Below are 12,735 nucleotides of genomic sequence, written 5' to 3'. Positions count from 1 at the left end.
ATTCACCAAATTAAATAAATAAATTTGAATCTCAACTATTACGACAGTTGGATTAATTAAATATTGACTCCCTATCACTTTCACCCTTGAAAACATAAACCTTTTAAAATATCTAATTCTATCATTAATAAGTTTGTTAGAAAAGTATTAAAAGTTAACTAACTAATTAGATTAAAAAAATTCTATACTTTCTCTTTCTTTCTCTTTCTTTCTCTTAGAAGTGGATATTAAAGGAATTAAGAAAAATTCAGTTTAAAGTTTGATATTTATATAAGTTGATATAGAGATCATCACTGAAGAAGATGACAGAAGGATAAAGACCAAAGATTGGGGGCATTTTAATCTATCTATTTAGTCAAATTTTAATATTTATTTCTATCAGAGTATCTAATGAAATATCGACGGAGGGGACATAGTAATATATTTAAATGGTTTAAGGGGTGTATTTATATAATTATAATAAAGAGCAATCATTAATGAGAGTATTAAGAAGTAATTAACGTAGAATAGTTTTTGGCTTTTGGCTAAAGTTCAAAAACTCTCCTTTTCTCTTACGCTTTCCTTGCTAAAGCATTAATTCCCTAGCCAGGTGGTGGACACTTGTAATGCAAAGCTCATCTCTGCCGCTTTGGATCTTTTCAGCTGCTGATGCTTTGAACTTATAAATATCCTTGACTTACCTTTATACTAAAGATAAAAGAAGCAAGCATAGCCCTAGTATGGGGAAGGATCACTGCCTATTCCCTATTCAAAGGGGCAACAGAGTTATTAAATAACATGCATGAATGTTCATGCATGGGAGATGGTGACTTTATGTGACCTTAACAGTTAAACTGTTACGAGGACTCCTTCCTCCGGTTTCTTTCCTACACATATAAGTCTAAGTGTAGGAAGAAGATAAGGAAGGGGTCACGCGCATCATCTCATTCATGTTTTTTTCCCTCTTTTTATGTTGAGGTATTAAGTGTTATTTGTAGATAAATTTTGAGTAGCAAGACTTCATATCAACCTACTACGAACCCGTTGAAATTGAACGGGGCTAAAGCTCGGTTTGGACTCAGCTCAACCCTAGATCAAAATACTAATGGGTTTTATGAGATGGTCTTTTTCTTACACAGTCCGGCATGAAAGCTCAACATTATGCTCGGTCACAACGGGACTGCTAAACCCATTAGTAGCCTATAACCTTATTTAATCTCACTTGAAAGTTTGATGTTTTAAAAACTACTATACTAGTGTTTTTGCTATCTTGTAATTTAATTTGAACAAATACGGCATACTTAATTATGCCACAAAAACTTTCATTTGTATGCTTTACTATCATATGATTGACACCACAAATTATTGATTTTCAATTAGTCTTAAAATCACCTGCAATTAACATTGTCCGGATGGAATAAGAATACGTGCATGCAAATTAAAAGATGATATGTTATTTGTACACGTACAGGACGAGTCCTGCAACGTGGTTCCTTATATTTATTCAGAATCGAATTGAGTGCGGAGTATCTGCCCATACTTTTCTTGATCTGCCACGTTGTTTAGCTGCTATTCCCAGGACTCATCCACACTCGCCTCTTTTCTTCTTTTCCAGATCAGTTGGGAGCGAAAAGAAGGCGTTTTAGTGGTTTGAGTCTTGGCCTGCACATTATATGGAAGGAAAGTAGTTATCGATAAATATAGCAGAATAAAGTAGCATTTAATTTACTATTGGGAGTGGAAAGATTGCAGAGTGGGATATTTGATATGAAATTTGAGCCACTAATGTTAGGAATCTCAGGGTTGTTTGCACCAAAAATTCACTAGTTTTTATGTTTGTGAGTTTTTGGTTTTGTTTACGGATAAGATAATTTTTATTTTTTTCTTCTAAAATATGTCATTCTGTAATTTAGTTCTCATTAAATATATATATAGGACAAGATAAAAATAGTAACCCGTACTCTTTTTCTTTCCTTCTTCTTTAGCTAATGCTGCTGCTTTTTTCTTTTCTTCTTTTGTTTCCTATTAGTTAAGATTAGTAGGAGACTCACCACTATATTTGATTAATTGCTTATTTTCTTAATTAAAGAAGTTATTAGAGGGACTTGTAGTACTATTAAAAAAGAAGATAAAGATTAAGCAAAAGAAGAATAAGCAACATCATTAGAAGAAAAAGAAGAATAAGTAACAGCAACAGAAGAAAATATATAATAAAAAACTTTTATTACTTTTTTTACATAATATAAAATATACATATTTCACAATTATAATTTAAATAGAAATAAATAATAATCATACAGAGTCATATTTTTGTTTATTTAACTAATCCTAATTATTTCACTACTATTTTCGATTAATCTCATATTTTATTAATTAAAAAGCAATTAGAGAGACTTATATAGAGAAAAATAAAAGAATTTAACAACTTTTATTATTTTTTTTTATATACTATAGAATTTGCATACTTCATCATTATAATTTATATGAAAATAAATAATAATCATATAGAGTTATGCTTTTAATAATTTAATTATCTCACAACTATCTTTGATTAGAAAATATCCCATCTATAAAGGAAACCGAAAATAGGCCTAACTCACGTAAGCAAAAACCAAGTAGGTTTTTGGTGCACAGAATTTCACTATCAGTATTAGGGGAAAAAGTAGAAAGGAAAATATACTAAAGATCAGATGATCATCATTAATTATAGTTAGTCATATCTGCATGCAACCTTTCATTCATTGTAAAATCACAGATATGTATTAACCATCATTGCAAGGGAGTCTAAATATATATAAGAAAACTTTATTTATTTATATTTGGTGAGTAGCTAGACAAGGATATTGTATGCCCTTCATTTGGGACTGAGTTACAACCGATATTAACCCTATTCAACTTAGTGGTATGGTTACAGTTGTAGAGATTAGAAGCAAATTTGGAGAATGACATTTTTGGGTCACCTAATAATCCTAGGGCAAAGAATGTAGAACTGCTACTATCTTACTCCACCTTAAGCGTAATCACATCGGTTCTCTTTGGGACAAACTTTTGTGTTAGTTTTTAGAATGCAAAAATTATCAATGCTACCCATATTTGATATAATTTTATACTCTAATACTTGAGGATGCTTTGGATACAAATCTCAAAACATGAATTAAAATCAACTTGATGCAATGAAAGTAAATTTTCCAATTCTACTAGATATAAAAATTAAAATTTATATTTGATATACAAGATTGCATGCAATTGAGATGGAAACAAGTAATTTTATGTTTATAAATAATTCTCTATGTATGCATGTTTTATAACCACTATTAGCTATCATGATCAATTATGCTAATCATACATATATACATATGGTTATCCATATTATAAATAATACTTAAAATTGCAATCATACCAAATATACTGAATGCCGATAGTTTACATTAACAAACAAAAGTTTATGTTTGCAATAATTTCCCTATGCATGCTAGACAACCAAAACTAGATGATTCCCATTTGAAATTTTTAGCATGATGATCCAATTTTATGTTTTATGGTAAACCATAACAATATATATATATATATATATATATATAGATATATATATATGAACAGACGTATAACATGTTTTAAAAACATGATTGTTAAATTAATCTGTAAACCAGTCCAGAGTTTTGGACCAAACTAGCCGTTCTCCAAATATTTTTATTGAAATAAATTAGCCGTCAAACTTATTATCAAATGGGGTCTAGTTTCCTAAAGCTCCAATACAAACGCTGAATTGATAAACTTTTTTTCCCTAGGTAAAATTGCTGTTCAGTTTAGCTCTTTTGGTTGGTTCTAAAATGCTAAACTGATCAACGTTTAATACATATAAAAATTCCTTTAAATTAGTATTTCAATGGTTAATATAAAAAAATATTTAACGATAAAAATGCTGAATTGATCAGCGTAAACATTTTTGTTACTACTACGGTAATTAACTTAGATTCTATTTGATATTAAGTTTGAGTGTCTATCTATCTTAATAAAAAAATAAATAAAATAGGTTGGTCAACAACTCAATCAGTCCATGTGCACATGCATTAATTTAATAATATTAGTAATTAATTTAATGATGCTAAAGTGCATATTGATGTCACACGGCAAAACAAACCGAATAGGACAAAGCATGTTAAATCTAACTCATTTCAAAACTTAATCAAGAGAATTCCTTATCCAAATTAATTTAGGATTTAAATATGGATCTGTTGATTAGATGGATGAAACATGAAATCCACATGAAAACAAAAGGCCGTGCAATCATGACTTTATGATAAGGCTTTGTTTCCCTTATCTGATACTAATACTTAATATAAGCTTAAGAGAAAAAATTTAGATTAAGAAAATTAATCTTTCCCAATCATTCTTTGTAGCAACTGTAGACAAAGAATACGGTAGAAAACGAGAACCCAAATGAATAAATTCAATCTATTTCGTTTAGATTGAAATAATATTAGAAATTTCTGTTCGTGATAATTCTATAAGAATGAGATGGAGGAAATCCCAAAAATATACACCCGAAGGGAATCCAACATTTCATATAGATGAATTTAAGAAACTAAATATCTATACAAGATAGATTGAGATCTCAAAATCTATATACGCAAGAGATTGAAAACTCAAAGATTCTGCTTTAATACATGTAGGAGACACATTAAAAAGGGGAGATAAATGAAATCAGATAGCTAGACTCTTTCAACTGTCAGGTAAAAATAAATTTATCTTTTGAACAAATTTGTTGTCCATTTGCGATCGAAAATTACGAAGGCAGTATGTTCTCGGGATACAAGAACACTACTAATCAAGGTGCAACTCGTAAAATTAAACCTTGATCTAAACAAGAGTTAATTATAACAGCAAGTAACACTAAAGTATTTAGAATAATCTAAAATAATAACACCATATTCTATTTATAGAAAATAAAATGACACTAACTAAAAGGTGCTATAACTAAAAAGTAGTTCTACTAGTTAAATAATTAATAGATAGTTATAATTATGAAAAGTTGTCTAATATAAATATCTACTCACAAAATTATTTATTTTAAAATAACACCATAGAAATATTAATATTTCTAACAATTTTTCACTTATTTTAAAATAAATAATAATAACTTTGATTTCAAATATACTTGCTGTTACATAAATATATTGATACATAAGTGAAAATATCATATGATTTGAATTTTCACGTAGTGTAAATCCTCAAGGTTGTATTAGAATGTTAATAGATGTTAAGTCCTTGAATTAACAAATTTTACGACACCATCGGAGAATTCAACACATATTTTTATCAGAATCTCAGTGTTCTTTCCGGTCACGCATTAATGGCCATGAGTAGATCTCGATTTTATAGGTGTACTAGGAGTTGACCAACTCCGAGAGAAGTGGATTGACTTTGCACTCACATAGGTAGAGTTCTTTTAGTGCTCCGGTAGATTAAACACACCTATTATACAAACGTTTTAAGAGTTTAACTCCACGTCACTTGCTTATTTTAGGAACAAAGCATTTACCAAATAATTTCTAAGGAGGGCCAAATAGCATGCTACACCATCACTCTCTAGATTTATTTTTCTCTTTGAACCTAGAGCATGAAAGTCCATGGTTTAGATAGGGTTGCCATCTTTTGGTGATATTATTTAACTGATCTAAGATTCACAAGATATTTTTCTAATTAGATCCTTGTTAAGGCCTTTCGTCAAAGGATCTGCTAAATTTATGCACGATCGAATGTAATCCATAGTGATTACTTCATCTTCTAATAGCTATCTTAAAAAATTATATCTAAGACATATATGTCTTAACTTTCTATTATATGATTTGCTATATGCCCATGAGAAAAGTGGCTTGACTATCACAATGAATTGAAATAAGAGGCATAGGATTAGGCCACATTACCAAATCAATCAAAAAGTTTTTTAACCACTAAGCGTCTTTGCCTATTGCTCCCAAGCCACTAACTCAGACTCTATAGTAAAATGAGTTATACAAGTCTGTATCTTGGATCCCTAAGAAATAGCAGTACCACATAGAGTGAAAATCCACCTATTTGATTTAGAACCATCATCTACACAGTTTCAGTTTGTATCACTATACCCTTCAAATATAGATGGATTTTCACCACAATATAGTGCAAACAATTTTGTTCCTTCTAAATATCCTAATACAATAGATATTGCTTTCCAATATCTAATATTAGGATAACTAGCGTATCTATTCAATTTATCTGCGATAAAAGCAATGTCTGGATGTGTGTAATGCATTGCATACATCAGACTTTCAATAACCTTTGAGTATTCAAGTTGTGATATATATCGATTTTTACTAATATCAAGCTTCAAGTTTGGATTATAAAGAACTATTGAAATTTTATCAAACAAATGAGAAAATTTCTTAAGAATTTTCTATATATAATAACTTTGTGATAATGCAAGAAAGTTTCCATCTCTATGTATTTTCATACAAGAATAATATTTGTTATACCCAAATCTTTCATATCAAAGTAAGATGATAATTTTTTTACTTATTTTAATGCATAAATCACTCTTGTTAAAAATAAGCATATCATCCATGTATAAGTATATGATCACAATGTCATTATCAATCATCTTATAATATATTCATTTGTTCGCCTCATTAGACTGGAATCCATTAGAAAGCAAAACATCATCAAATCTCTTATACCATTGCGTGGGAGCTTGTTTTAGACATATCATAATCTAACCAATTGGTATACTTTATTTTCATGACCTTATAAAATTAAACTTTCTAGTTGATCCATATAAACTTCTTCATCCAAATAACCATTCAAAAATATTGTTTTCACATCCATTTGATGAATTTTGAAGTTATATATTGACCCTAATGAAATCAATATTCTAATCAAAGATATCCTAGCCACAGGGGCATGAGTATCAAAATAATCAAAACCTTTAGATTGTCTAATCTCTTTGGCTACCAATCTAGCCTTATACTTGTCAATTGATCTATCAGATTTAAGCTTTCGCTTAAATATTCATTTACATCTAATAGATTTAGATCCTGAAGATAAATTTACCAAAGTCCATATATTATTAGACAAAATGGACTCCATTTCATCATTATGGCATCTCAAGATTTTATTGTTTCATCAAAACTAGAAGGATCACTCTCCATAAGACAAAAATAAAATTCATCCAAAACAGAATTTGAAGTGTCTTCCACAAGATAAGTCACAAACTCAGGACCAAAATTCAATTCTTTTCTAACTTTTTTGGATTTTCTAATTTCCATATCTTCAAAAGAATTTTCTGAATATTAAAAATCAAATTCTAGAGATTTAGATTCTTTAAAGGTTTTATCCTCAAAGAATTCAACATCTCTAGATTCAATCACAATGTTTATAATTATATTTAGAAAATAATATGCTTTGCTATTAGAAGCATAACCAATAAAAGTACATTTTGAGATTCTTGGCCCCAACTTTGATCTTTTCAGATCGGGCAATCTAACATAGGTTAGACACCCCCATAATTTCAAATATCTTAAGTTAGATTTTTGATTAAACTATAACTCATAAGGATCTACATTCGTTTTAGAATGTATTCTATTAAGAATTTGTGCAGCCGTTAAGATTGCTTCACCCTAAAGATTGTTTGGAAGACAAGAATAGTCAAACATTGCATTAACTATATCCATTAGAGTTCTATTTTTCATTTCGGCACACCATTTTATTGTGGTGTATATGGAGCAATTCTTTGATGCATTATACCATGATTTTCATAAAATGCATTAAATTCATTGTTAAAGTATTCGTCTCTCCTATCACTTCTAAATATTTTTATTTTACCACCAAGGAGATTCTCAACTTTAGATTCGTATAATTTAAACTTGCTAAGTGCTTCATCTTTTATCCTTAATAAATTGATATATGTAAACTTAGAAAAATCATCAATTAGGTAATAAAATATCTTTTACCACCTTTCGTGAGTTTATGATTCAAGTTACAAATATCAGAGTGTATCAATTCATGTAGAGTTGTAGAAACTCTATTTACACTAGGAAATGATTTTCTAGTCAATTTGGTTCTAATACAAGTTTCACATTTACTTTTATCATTTTATAAATTTGAAGAAAGTAAATCTAATTTAATCATTCTATTAACTGAATCAAAATTCATATGACCTAATCTAGCATGCCATAATGATAAAGAGTCAACAATATAAATAGAAGTATCATTATTTACTAAATTTAGTTTAAACATACAATCTTCGGCATAGCCCTTGCCAACAAATAAGCTTTTTTTAGTTAGTACAAATTTGTCTGATTCATACACAAGCTTATAACTATGCTTAGAAAGCAAACAACCAGAAATAAGATTCTTTCGCATCTCGGGAGCATGGTATACATCAAGTAGAGTAAGAGTTTTTTTTAATGTAAACTTCAATTCCACAAAACCCTTTCCGATAACTTTAGTAGAGAAAGAGTTACCTATATAAAGCAAGACATCGTCATTTACAAGTTCATATTTCTTGGAAAAATTTCTCTCCCTACAAATATGACGAGTCGCACCTGTGTTAACCCACCAATCAGTTTTAGAGACTACCGAATTTACCTCAGATACAACAGCAATAAGATTTTCTTCAATTTTATTGGATTGTTGTTGCTTCTTCTTAAGAATGCAACACTCATTTTTGTAGTGTCCCTTTTTCTTGCAGGAATGATATTTTTTATTCTTTTAGTTGTTGTTCTTCTTGTCACTAGAAGGATTGTCAAATTGAGATTTCTTCCCTTTCTTATTGTCTATTTTAACAACTTGGGCAATTTTGTCATTTCTGTTGTTTTTTCGGCTTTATTTTAAAATCTTGACTCTTCCTCAATTTTGAGTTATTGTTGAAGAGCCTTAAGAGTAAAATTACCACCCTTTCTCTTAAGAGACTTGCGGTAGTCTTTCTAACTTAGAGGTAATTTGGTGATGATAGTACCAACTTGAAGTTTCTCCTCTATAAAAATATCCTTAGAAAGCATTTGTTGTACAATAAGTTATAAATCATGGACTTGAGAAAGAATATGCTTATTGTCAACCATTTTAAAATCAAAGTAATTGGAGATAAGATAGTTTTTATTACGAGAGTCTTCTATTTTGTATTTATTCTTCAAGGCTATCCAAATCTCCTATGCAATCTTCATGTGAGAGTACATATCAAATAGATGGTTGGTAAGAGATCCAAGAATAGGACCACGACACAAAACATTATCCTCGTCCTATTTTTATTTGCGACTCTTTCTTCTATAGTAGACTTCTCGGTCAAGACTGTGATGTGATTCAGACCCCACTAAGTCATCTCAAGCATGAATACACCCTATGGGAGTCTACTTTTATTATTGTCTTATTTGTTTCCTTCAGAAAATAAGGATTCTAGATGTCGCGTTCGAACGTGGGAAGGTCGTGTTTGAACGCCCCTTGCGAACACGGGAGGGTTGCATTTGAACGCCCCTTGCGAATGCATGTAGGTGTTCGCATCGATAGATAACGCAATTTATGCATTCTAACGCACTTGACCTCGTTCGAACGCGAGCATGCAAACGTCTGCATCCTTTACATTGGCAGATAGTGCAAATTCCATGTTCGAATGCGTTCGACCCGTTTGAACGCGATCAACCTGAATTCATTATTTCTAGGGTTATTATTTGTCATTTTGGCTTGGTGGGTTAGCTGCGTAAGATGTCGATGGCATCTAAAATAGGGATTATGAATGAATATTGATTTCTGTCCCTTCCCTTCCTCTCTATCATAATCTTCCTTCCTCTTCATTCAAGCCCTAGTCGTGCACCATCTCGACGCCGGTGATCCTCTAATCTCCCTCTTCAGTAAAGTCCTCCCTCCTCCTTGGGATCTCGATCACTTCTCTCCCCTCATTCTTATCCCCTTAACACCATGATCCATCCATACCATCACCACTATCATCCCTCTACCTATCACCCTTACCATCACCACTTTTGCATATTTTTGTCCCAGTTGTAGTCAGAATCTGTGAAGGGCATAAATACCAAAAATATAAATCAGGAAGTTATGGATCAACCACCCCTAGTTTTGTAATTTTCTATCTATGAAAGAATATTTGATGATTATTTTTCTTCGATTGTGTGGGCTGCATTCGACCTTGATTGGGTAACAGACGCTCAGTTCATAACAAACTAAACATTCCTTTTTCATCACATAATGAGTCTTCATCACCGTAAGGACAAACTTAATTTTCTCCTTTCGCTTATATTTATTTCTATCAAAGCAATCAAGTTTGTCATGCGATAAGATGGATGAAAGTGCAGCATTTGAAGTAGCCATTTGAAATCACTAAGTCAGAAAAAATTTTGTTCAAAAATTGTAGAAGAAAAATTAAAAAATGGAGATGAATGAAATCAAATAGCTAGGCTCTTGCAACGGTTAAGCAAAGGTAAATCTATCTCTTGAATAAATTTACTATCCACTTATTGCGATTGGAAATTACGAAGGCAATATGTTCTCGAGATATAAGACCGTCATGAATCAAGGTGCAACTCGCAAAATTGACCTTGATCTGAACAAGATTTAATTGTAACAGCAAGCACTAATGTATTTAGAATAATCCAAAACAATAGTATCATCTTCTATTTATAGAAAATAAAAGGACACTAACTAAATGGTATTATAATTAAAAAGTAGTTAGATATAAAAAATAGTTGTAGTTAAATAACTATTAAACAATTATAATCATAAAAATGTGCCTAATCTAAATATGTACTCACAAAATTATTTATTTTTAAGATAACACCATAGAAATATTAATATTTCTAACAATACCAATTATTATATAAAGTATTTTATTAGGTTCAAAGAGTTAAGTGTCAACATGATAGATAAAATGTCTATCCACACTAAGTCTTTAGGTGTAAGTGATTTCTCTACGTTTTGGATCTCCACTAACTAAGGATTGACAAGCTTTTTCCCTCTAACCTATCTCATCGGATGAGATTCCCACCGATGGAATATGAGTTCTCTATTTATAGATATGAGAGGAGTTAGATTCCTTTATCATTACAACTCATTATCTTTATCATATCCTACCCTATTATGGATATGTAAGGAATTTTCTTAACCAAATAGGAATATACCTAATAGATTAGAAAACTGTAACTAACTCAAACCAATCATTTTCATGGGATAATGGCCACTAAAGGATAAGTGGGTTAGTTAATGATTATCTCGTATACTAGATGAGAATCATTCAACTAATAAATATTATGCACGTTTAAAGATCATGCTCCGCTCAACTCATTTTCGAGTCGAGCTTGACTGAGCCTTATCAAGCCTAGCTCGAGTTGGCTTGATTATATTGATAACCCTAGAAATGAACAAAATACTTTGTTGTGTTTGTTAGGCAAAACAGAAGGGTTTTGATTTGATTTTTGTTTAACCGGTATTCATCTTCTTCCTATATGTTATCTAACTACTAAACTTCATAAAAATTCAGGTTTAACAATACTTACTATGTAGTTAGCACAGTGTAGAAAGTAAATGAAGAAAATATGTAGGTATTTTTTGAAGATAAAGAAATGCTTAAATAAGAGGGTAAGGATAATTTTGTCCATAAAAAATTAAAAATGAAGGGAATTCATCTCATCATTCGAATTTTTAAAATATTAATACAGATTTTGTATATATATGTATGTATGTATAAAACTTTATTTATTGAACTTGATTTATTTTGAAAACAGAATACATGCACGATTTTAGAAAACCATGAGTAAGTTTCTTTAATTCAACTTAGAGAAACCAATGAAAAGAACTTTTGCGATTCTATCGTAGTTCCTTAGTGTAGTTCCTTCCATAATTTATCACGGATCTATCTAGGCCAAATATCTTTCTGTGATGTCTTTATGTGAGTGTTTATAACTCATGCTCATTAATAGATGGCTATCAACCATAATGCCTTCTTTCTAGCCTTTGCTTTATTGCGCGTTTTAACCAACACAAAATGTTGAAAAAGAAATACAATGAATGATATATCTAGCAATAAAATTGAAATATGATGTCAATAAATGAATATAACATCAAATATCCCAATCTGAAGTCAATGTTTTTGACATATTCCTCATATAACCTAGGTGCTAGTAGCCCTTTGGTCATAAGATCTACAAGCATCATTGTAGTGCTGATGTGAAAAAATGACATGTAACCATTATTTATCCTCTCTTTAACAACATAATACTTGACTTTGATGTACCTTAAGCTTTTCTATATCTTCTTGTTGTTAGCAAAGAGGAAAGCTACCGAATTATCACAACACATCTTCAATAGTTTGAAATAGAATTAACCACTTAAAGTTCTGTGATGAAATTGGTCAATGACAACGCATGAGGTGTGGCTTGATGGAAAGCAATATATTCTACATGCATCATGGATGAGGTGGTTGACTCTGCTTTGCAGTCTTCTAGGATATTACCAAATTTATTGAGGATGGCTTAGATGGTGGGAGCATTGAACCTCGAAACATAACTTTTGAAGAAATAGTAAAACAAATAATATCTTCTAATAATTTAATAATTCCATATATAGAGCTCAACTCCCAATACATGAGAACCTATCTTAGCCAATTTTAATCAAGAAGTTACTAATCTGACTCCGCTTAATTAGGGTGAAGATGTAGTGACATTAGGAGATCAAATATGAAGATTTCCAAGCTGCTCTCACTAAGTTGACCAAAAGGAC

The sequence above is a fragment of the Typha angustifolia genome, chromosome 13 (assembly GCF_048772165.1).
Source record: "Typha angustifolia cultivar Huaian chromosome 13, ASM4877216v1, whole genome shotgun sequence".
In the NCBI taxonomy this organism is placed as follows: Eukaryota; Viridiplantae; Streptophyta; class Magnoliopsida; order Poales; family Typhaceae; genus Typha; species Typha angustifolia.
This window is presented reverse-complemented; position numbering follows the sequence as displayed.